This window comes from Cydia fagiglandana, chromosome 17 (genome assembly GCF_963556715.1).
Source record: "Cydia fagiglandana chromosome 17, ilCydFagi1.1, whole genome shotgun sequence".
In the NCBI taxonomy this organism is placed as follows: domain Eukaryota; kingdom Metazoa; phylum Arthropoda; class Insecta; order Lepidoptera; family Tortricidae; genus Cydia; species Cydia fagiglandana.
The window spans coordinates 18,348,468-18,356,902 of NC_085948.1; the positions used below are offsets into that span (position 1 = coordinate 18,348,468).

At 40.0% G+C, this 8,435-nt stretch overlaps 1 protein-coding gene across 1 annotated transcript in view; it reads left to right on the forward strand.

The window, feature by feature from the left end:
• Positions 1-8,435, forward strand: part of LOC134672660 (uncharacterized) — a 538,774-nt gene that overhangs the window by 350,477 nt on the left and 179,862 nt on the right. The window lies entirely within an intron of this gene.

Here is an 8,435-nt window from a genome sequence, read left to right on the forward strand (position 1 = left end):
GAATTGGGTGGGTCAAAATTGATTTCACAAATGCAAAATTGAAGAACTAACCAAGACTCATAAAATGATGTCAAAATTTTTACTTTTATCATTTGGATTATTGGTGAAAATCGTCCTTGAAGTTGAAAATCGTGTCTATTCACCCCGTTTTACGGAACTTGTTATTAGAATTAGAATACGCTTCGTTACTAGCATGTGATAAATGAAAGCCATAAATCATCAAATTATTTAAAATGCCGGTCACATGCGCACAATGCGAATGAAGTTACCGTTGAAGTGTTTTTACTGATTTATGTATTCCTTATGCGGTGGTAATTATAGTCATGGTAATTATATGTTATCCCCCAATCATTTGTTAAGTTTAATTAGTTTTGCTACGATTGTAAAAAGGTTGTTACTATACTGGCACATGAGATTTCAGATGATTTGACAATAAACGTCAGTCAGCTATAAACCGGCTTTTAATTATTACATTGGCGACAGGATTTCGGATTTTATTTGTATTTTCAGTTAATTTATCGGGCTATTTAGTATTTAAAAATGCCTTTCGGGAAGTTGGAACCGTTTGACTTGACATCTAAACAGTGGCCGGCATATATCCGCAGAGTGGAACAGTACATGGTATTAAATGAAGTGAAGACCGAACTGAAGGTGCCTCTGCTGATAACAGTTGTCGGGCATGCCACGTATACTCTTATGTGCGATTTGTGTTCACCGACACTTCCTGAGGCCAAAACATTTGAAGAGCTGGTAAAATTATTAACTGATCATTTGGAACCGCAGCGATCCGAGATTGCCGAGCGGCACGTCTTTAGGCTGCGCCGACAGCGAGTCGGCGAGCCGCTCGCAGAATATTTGCAGAACTTAAAGCATTTAGCGAGCACTTGCAGTTTCGGCACCAAGCTCGAGGAGAATCTGCGCGACCAGTTCGTGTCGGGACTGGCAAACGAGGCGATGCGATCTCGGATATTCGCTGAAAAAAATATTCAGTATAAAGAAGCGGTGGAGCTGGCTCTCGCCCTAGAGGCCGCGGAGAAGCACGCGGAGGTGAGCGGCGCAGTGGTGGCGCCGGCGAGCACCTCGGGCTGCGACGGCGGCGGCGGCGATATTGGCGAAGGTTTGCATCACGCGAGTGCTCGGCGCGATAGGCGCGGGCCCGGAGCCGGCGGCGGCGCGGCCGCGGCCCGGGGCGGCACGGCGCGCGGCAACCAGGCGCAGTGCTGGCGGTGCGGGAAGGCGCACCGGCCGGACAAGTGTAAATATATGCATTACAACTGTGATGAATGCAACACGCGCGGTCACTTGAAGGTGATGTGCGGTCAAGGACGCGAAGAGGCTCGTCGACAGTTCGAACGGCAAAATTACATGGACGAAGAATCTGAATGAGGATTTATTTACTACGTAAGTTTCACCGCAAGGTAACAAACCTTATTTTATAACATTGAATGTTGACGGACAAGATGTTGTTTGTGAGATCGATACGGGTAGTCGTATTTCTGCTATTAATGAGGACTTTTATAAGCAGAATTTTGCTCATAAAATAATTAAACCTAATGATAGTTTCTTTCGCGCCTACTCTGGGTCACCAATCGAAGCCCTTGGATACTTATGAGTTGACGTTGCGCTAAACGGTATCAGGAGTAACTAACTTGCCATTGTACGTCATTCAAAACGGAGGGCGGCCCCTTTTGGGTCGTGAATGGATACGTGCTCTTAAGGTCAAACAGTTATAAATGAGATAGTGGAGGGGGACAGACTGGTGACCCAGCTGTGTAGTAAGTTCCCAGAGGTGTTCACGGATAAATTAGGTACTTGTAAAAAAGGCATTCAATTACAGCTCACAGACCACAACCCTGTTTATGTTCGTGCGAGGCCGGTACCGCTCGCGTTGCGCGAACGGATTGAACGCGGACTTACACGACTGGAGCGCAACGGAATCCTGTGCCGCGTTGATCATTCTGACTATCGAGCCCCAATAGTACCGGTAGTTAAACAAAATGGAGAATTGCGCATTTGTGGTGATTACAAGGTGACGGTAAATCCTAAGCTTAAGCGTGATTCCTTACCTCGCACAGAGGAGCTGTACGCTAATCTTAGCGGGTGGGAGCAGTACATTACACTGGATTTACGTCACGCTTACGAACAGTGTCTGTTGACGGAGGACTCGCAGCCGTGCACTGCAATCACCACTCATGTGGGTACATTTGTGTACCGTCGCATACCGTATGGGCTTTCGGGCATTCCGGAGAGGTTCCAAAGGCTTATGGAGGAAACTATGCGCAGGATTCCTAATTGTGTTGTTTTCCTGGATGACATTTGCGTGACCGGGTCTAATAAACAGCCGCACAAACTAAACTTGCGCGCTGTACTTGAACGCTTCGCACCATGGGAATGACCTTATTAACAAAGATGGTTAACGACCAGATCCGATTAAGCTAGACGCCATTTCCAATGCTCCAGAACCGAAAGATGTATCGCAACTTAAAAGTTTTCTCGGGCTGTTGAATTATTACGGAAAGTTTATACCAAATGTAAGCCCTTTGTTGCTTCCGTTGCATGCGTTGTTAAGAACCATAGTTTGGAAATGGGTTTCCGCTTGTATGCAGGTCTTTTTAGAGGCGAAACAATTTTTTGTTAGGTAAACTGTTGATAGCAGCGCCTATAACCTCGGAGACTGTAAGCTATGTTAAATTAGTTGAAGGCGGATTCCGTTTTAAATAGAATTTATGGTTATGTTCTGTTTGAGTGGCCGTCTGTCGCGAGCTGTGAGGATGAGAAACATGGACGCTCGTACAACTATCCTTACGTTCCGATCCGTAGGTATTTGCGCGGTTTGGCTTTCCTGAGCAGCTCGTGACCGACAATGGTTCGCCATTCTTATCTAATGAGTTTAAGAAGTTTTTTGTAGAATATTATATTAAGCACGTTACGTCAGCCCCATACAGGTCATAAGGCAACGGTGCCGCTGAAAATGCGATAAAAACAAAGAAGCTATGAAAAGAGCTCTGTACGAAGGCGCGGACGTACCTACCGCTCGCTCCTAATACGTTTATTTTCCAATACCTATCTTAACTGTGTTCGTAAGAGGGGAGAAGTGGTCGTAAGGTAGGGTTAAGTCGCAAACTGGTCCAGTTTCGTATACGGTTGATATGGGTCAGGGAATCGAATGGCGAAGGTATGTAGATCAAGGGTGTGGGTGCTGACGAAGCGTTTGAGGATGCATCGGACGGTGAAGTTCAGGCAGCACCAGAGCAGCCTTTGACGCAGCACGTTTCCGCTAGCGCGGGTGTCCTTACGCCACCGGTGGATGCTCTGGCCGCGCCACCGCCCGATGCTTCCGCCCGTGCGTTGCGCGCTTGGATGCGGGCTAGTCTAGCTAAGTAAGTGTAGTGTTAGTCAGTAAATAGTACTAGTTGTGTTTATGTCTCTGGTTGTGTTTTATTATGGTAAATCGTTTAAACGTTTAGTTAAAACTTTATTTTACTATACCGGGTAACTAACTTAAGAGGGAGAGATGCTACGATTGTAAAAAGGTTGTTACTATACTGGCACATGAGATTTCAGATGATTTGACAATAAACGTCAGTCAGCTATAAACCGGCTTTTAATTATTACAAGTTTTAAAGGAGATGATTTCAAACTTTTGTAAAATAAAGAAATGTTCTAACGAAAATACAATATTATTGTAAAAAAAAATACATTGCACGGTCAATTTAATGCTTTACAGCATTCTCTACTAGTCAACCTTTCGGCAAACAAAACAAATGTAGGCGATTAATTCATAACTCTTTTCTATGGATGCTAATTAGAAACTCTGCAAGTTGTAATAAAAATTGCATATTTTTGCATGATTATATATTTTTTCAGATTTATTACTAGAGACCAGGACTCTTTATCAGTAAACTGGTCTGCAATTTAGCAATCTCCAAGTCTAACTACCTAGCCCGGTGACGTCTAAAGACGTCGTAAATTCAGGGTTAAATGTACCACGCGCCATAGCACCATTGTCCTGCCTTTTAATGTCCACTTGTATATCACTGCTTCCTCGCAATATCGCGTGCATTGCATTTTATTATTAAATAAAAATATTATAATGGTATTTTATTTATTACTTCTTAGCGTTTTTTACTTGTATACATTACATTACTCGTATTTACAATGTCACTTACTAACGTGTTAAAGTTAATATTTTATCTACATAAAATTTTTCTATCGGAATAATCTTTACTTACAGAGCTTTCATTACGTATTTAGTAAAATATGGTCTCATCTCATCATTTTATTGATGGTATCAGCTCAAGAACTAAAAATATAATTGCATCGAAAAGTTTTATTAATAAAAGGTATACAATTGCCAGCATAACTTGTTTAGATAAATGTAAAACTATATTATTAATTTTTATTTTATTTTTCGACGTTTGAAATCCTATCAAGTGGCCAGATTATGCTAAGCCAGTCAACTTTCAACTACCAATCATAAGCAGCCGAATTAAAATCACAGCCGCGGATTGGTCCCCGTCCACGACTATCAAGCCCAGCATGATCGTATAAAAAATACTGTTGTTTATTCGAGTTCAATAATTCAGTGTATCCTGTTCATCGGTGCGAACAGTTAACACCTTTTGTGATGAAAATTGATTTCGTGAGTGTATTCGCGGGACTGATCACTATCAACTACTAGATGGAGCATGCCAATTAGGAGTAACTTAGTCTATCTAACTTGAATTTTCCTCTCATCTAGCTGAAGATTAGCGGAAAGGGATCCCTTATATAGGCGAAGTTATGCCTTTGTACCTCTATTTCTGTAAATTTTATGTGGACCTGTGTTGTACAACAAAGTGATTACCTACTACTTTTACTACTACAATCTTACACAGATTGACTTATGCCAAAATATAGCAAAGCTCTGGATACTAGGCTACATAAAAAGATAAATGCATAGAAAAACCCATAACTCACGAAAAAATATTTATTTTTGTCTATTTATTTAGCTTTACAGATTACATTCTTCAAGAAACATGTGCTTAAGCAGTTTAAATAAATTTTATTTTATTTACGCACGATCCCACGTGAGAACGTTATCTCGTGTCATTCACGAGAACGCGTGCCTTGGTTCGTATTGTAACGGCTGTATTAAAGGTTAGATTTGACAAAATTCGCGCATTATCGCGCGAAGAAATTGAACAGCGCGAAAGCGCGATTAACATTTTGGAATCACTTGTCTCTAGGTTTCCAATGCTGAATCTAGTGGCACATTATCTATGTTCATGGCTACCGCTCGGGCGTTATTCCGGAGGTTTTAATACTTCGTCTGTTTTAATTGTATTGCAGTGTTTTAAATTAATGGCGGATGTGTTGTTTATTTGACTTTCATTGACTATGTGTGTTTTCACCCTTCTTTCTGAAATTCTCCCGGTATTTTCCCAATACTTGCAGGCCAATTTGAACATGCACTGACATCAAATCGATATTAGAATGATATTGGAATCATATCATTTAGCTGTCCCATCACTTGGGTAGCCTGAAGTCTGCTCTGAAAGTTAACACTTAGACAAAACATTTCATCAAACTGCTGTCAAATTAATCAAAGCAGCCAGAACACCGTTAGATACCGCAATGCAGAAACTTTTCATAGAACAATCCCTTACAAACTTTCTTCGAAAATGACCGTTCAATATTTCCCGATACTTTCATGGAACCATTCGTTAACGCCGCCAGAGACGTTAAAAATTAAACTTTGGTAAGTGTAGGCACCTGCCTTGCTTCAGTTTCATTGTCTGGTTAGGTTGAGGGTAGGGTAGTGAGCGGATAGCGTTGCGTCAGCTTATGGATTAAGGTACAGTTCCGCTGACTACATTGCTGCAAGAAACCTCAAAGAAGAAATTTTATTGAGTTTATATTAAACTTGACATTTGTGGCAGTAATGCAGTCAGCAGCATTACTGCAGCAATATTACAGACCGACCTTACTGCCGACTGTATTGCTACAGCAAATTTAATTATCGATATTGTTGTCTGGATGTTTGACATTTGCTCCAGAGATGTTGTTGGCAGTGATGTCGCGCTGCAAACTGCTGCAGTAATTCTGGCGTTGACTGAATCCGAACGGTACCTTTTATTAAAACCGGCTTAGTTTCCTAAGCTAAGTATATCACTTGTTAGTTGTTTAGTAATCGCTAGCTCTTTTTCCGTGTCCAAACCTATTTCTGACAGCAAAAGATGATTGCTGGAGTCACATTTCGAGCCGCAACGATTACACCTTTTATTTTTTTTATTTATTTATTATTAATACACAGTACAGAGCTTAAATCTATACAGATCCCTGCAAAACTGTATTTACAGTTTGCCTGCAGGTAAGAGTCTCTACATACATGTATATTATTATACTTAATTATTATTTAATATGTATAAGATTTAACCTAACTTTGGCCGTCAAACGCCGCCATTATTTATGTTTTTATCTCCCTTCTGTAAGTGGGTATAGGCCAGGAGCTTGTCTTGAAAAAGGTATAAATATTTTTGGCGCTACGGCGAAACACTCAAAAAACTTGCTTACTCAGTCAAAGGTACAATAAGCTGCAGATATACTTGCCTCTTGTGCAAACAAATTTCTAAGCAGAGGGTCACTTATATTGACTGTACACTCCTAAAATCATAACGTCTAGCCGTTGCCTTAGTGGGTTAAAAATTATATATTTTCAAAAGATTTTACAATCCCTTTGACTGGCCCGCTATTCAGACCTTCACCGAAGAACGGTCAGCGGTCTAGGTATTTAATTTAAGAAAAGTTTGGCAACCTACTCGTATCTTGAGTCGGTCTAAGCTAACTCTGCACTATGTATAGACAAAGTGCTACTATAAAATACATATTTTTGACGGAAATTCCACACATTGTCACAACAAAGACCAATGTAGCTTAGTTGTAGAGAAATTCTGTTGTTATCAAAATTAAAAAAAGTATTATTATGGACGTCTCAAGGGCTCTTTCACAAGCCAATTGTAGTGACATCAGTTCATAGTGATATGAAAAATAATTAGCAACATTCATAAATATAACAGGCTAGTACCTGAGTAAACATTACATTAAAATAATGTCAAAAGCAAATCACTACTACACTATAATAGAGCTGTAAAAGGTCCCCAATGTATATAAATTCTACACCTTTACCGGAGTAAGCTCTTAGACTATTATACAACTGGTTTTATGCTGATAATGTTTTGTTGAGCAGTGAGCAGCTTTGTTTTAACGGCCCGATGTTAATATTAAGGTTTATTTCTTAATGTTGACGGCTGGTTTAGGGGTAACTTTGAAGGGAAATTTATGACGTGAGTTTAAGTAGGTAGGTTTTCTTTGACAAAGCGTGTAATTGTTATTTTAATTAATACGACCTTCACATGGCTTGCAGTGCATCTCGCTCATACTCGCAAGTAACATAACAAGATCAAAATCTTAAAAAATCATAATCGGCCTCCAATTTTTTTTAGCTAGGCAAGTTATTACAATTTTACTGCCAATCTAGTTATTATCAGTATTTTTCCTAAAATACTGTAACCCATTTGTCACACAAACATTCAATCGGCACTCAACTACCGTGGCCAAATTATATTGGTTCAGCGAAAGACGAGCTAATAGTAAAAAATATCAATCATACAATGTTACGGATATCGTTAAAGCCATCAAATGCCACTTGGTGGATCCGACGTAGTATGTTTTCATGGTTTTATAATAAAAATCTAATTTTACCTTACCTATTCTACTATGAGTGTAGATCCTCTAACAATACTTATTAGACAGCCGAACCCTACATAATATTTTGCTCCATAAATGAGATATTGTCTCACTAGGTATTGACAGTTTTCGCAATACATTATATTGGCGCAGTGTGAGATCATGATGTACCTACATAATTAAATAAGACTGCAGCCGTTACACATACATTAAAGGGGCCGACAGATTACCAGTTCGCCGGACGATAACAGGCTGTCAATTGTTCGGAACTGTCACCTTTTGCGAGTAACTGACAGGCTGATAAATATCATCCGGCGAACTGGTAACCTGTGGGTCCCTTAAATCAGAAAAATAGCTTTCGTTTATGTTAACGTCAAACTGTAAAATCATACTTCTTTACATAGGTAATATAAACAACGAAAGTCTTGCTCCACAACTTTGTATAGCGATCATTCGTCTTTATTTTCTGCATGTTTCTAGAAGGTCCAGCTTTGTTTCGTTAACGAGTTCAGCGACTGCGCCGTGAGTTTATTGTGACGGCGAGTTGTTTGGTTCGATAAAATTGTTAAAGTTTTACTAGGCTTATCCAACAGAACAGATTATATAATCCAACAAAGTTTCATCATAATTCTATGATGAAACTTTGTTGGATTGCTTGAGGGCTTGGTCACTTTTTCTCCTACCAGAGGTTGGCTATCATCATGGTT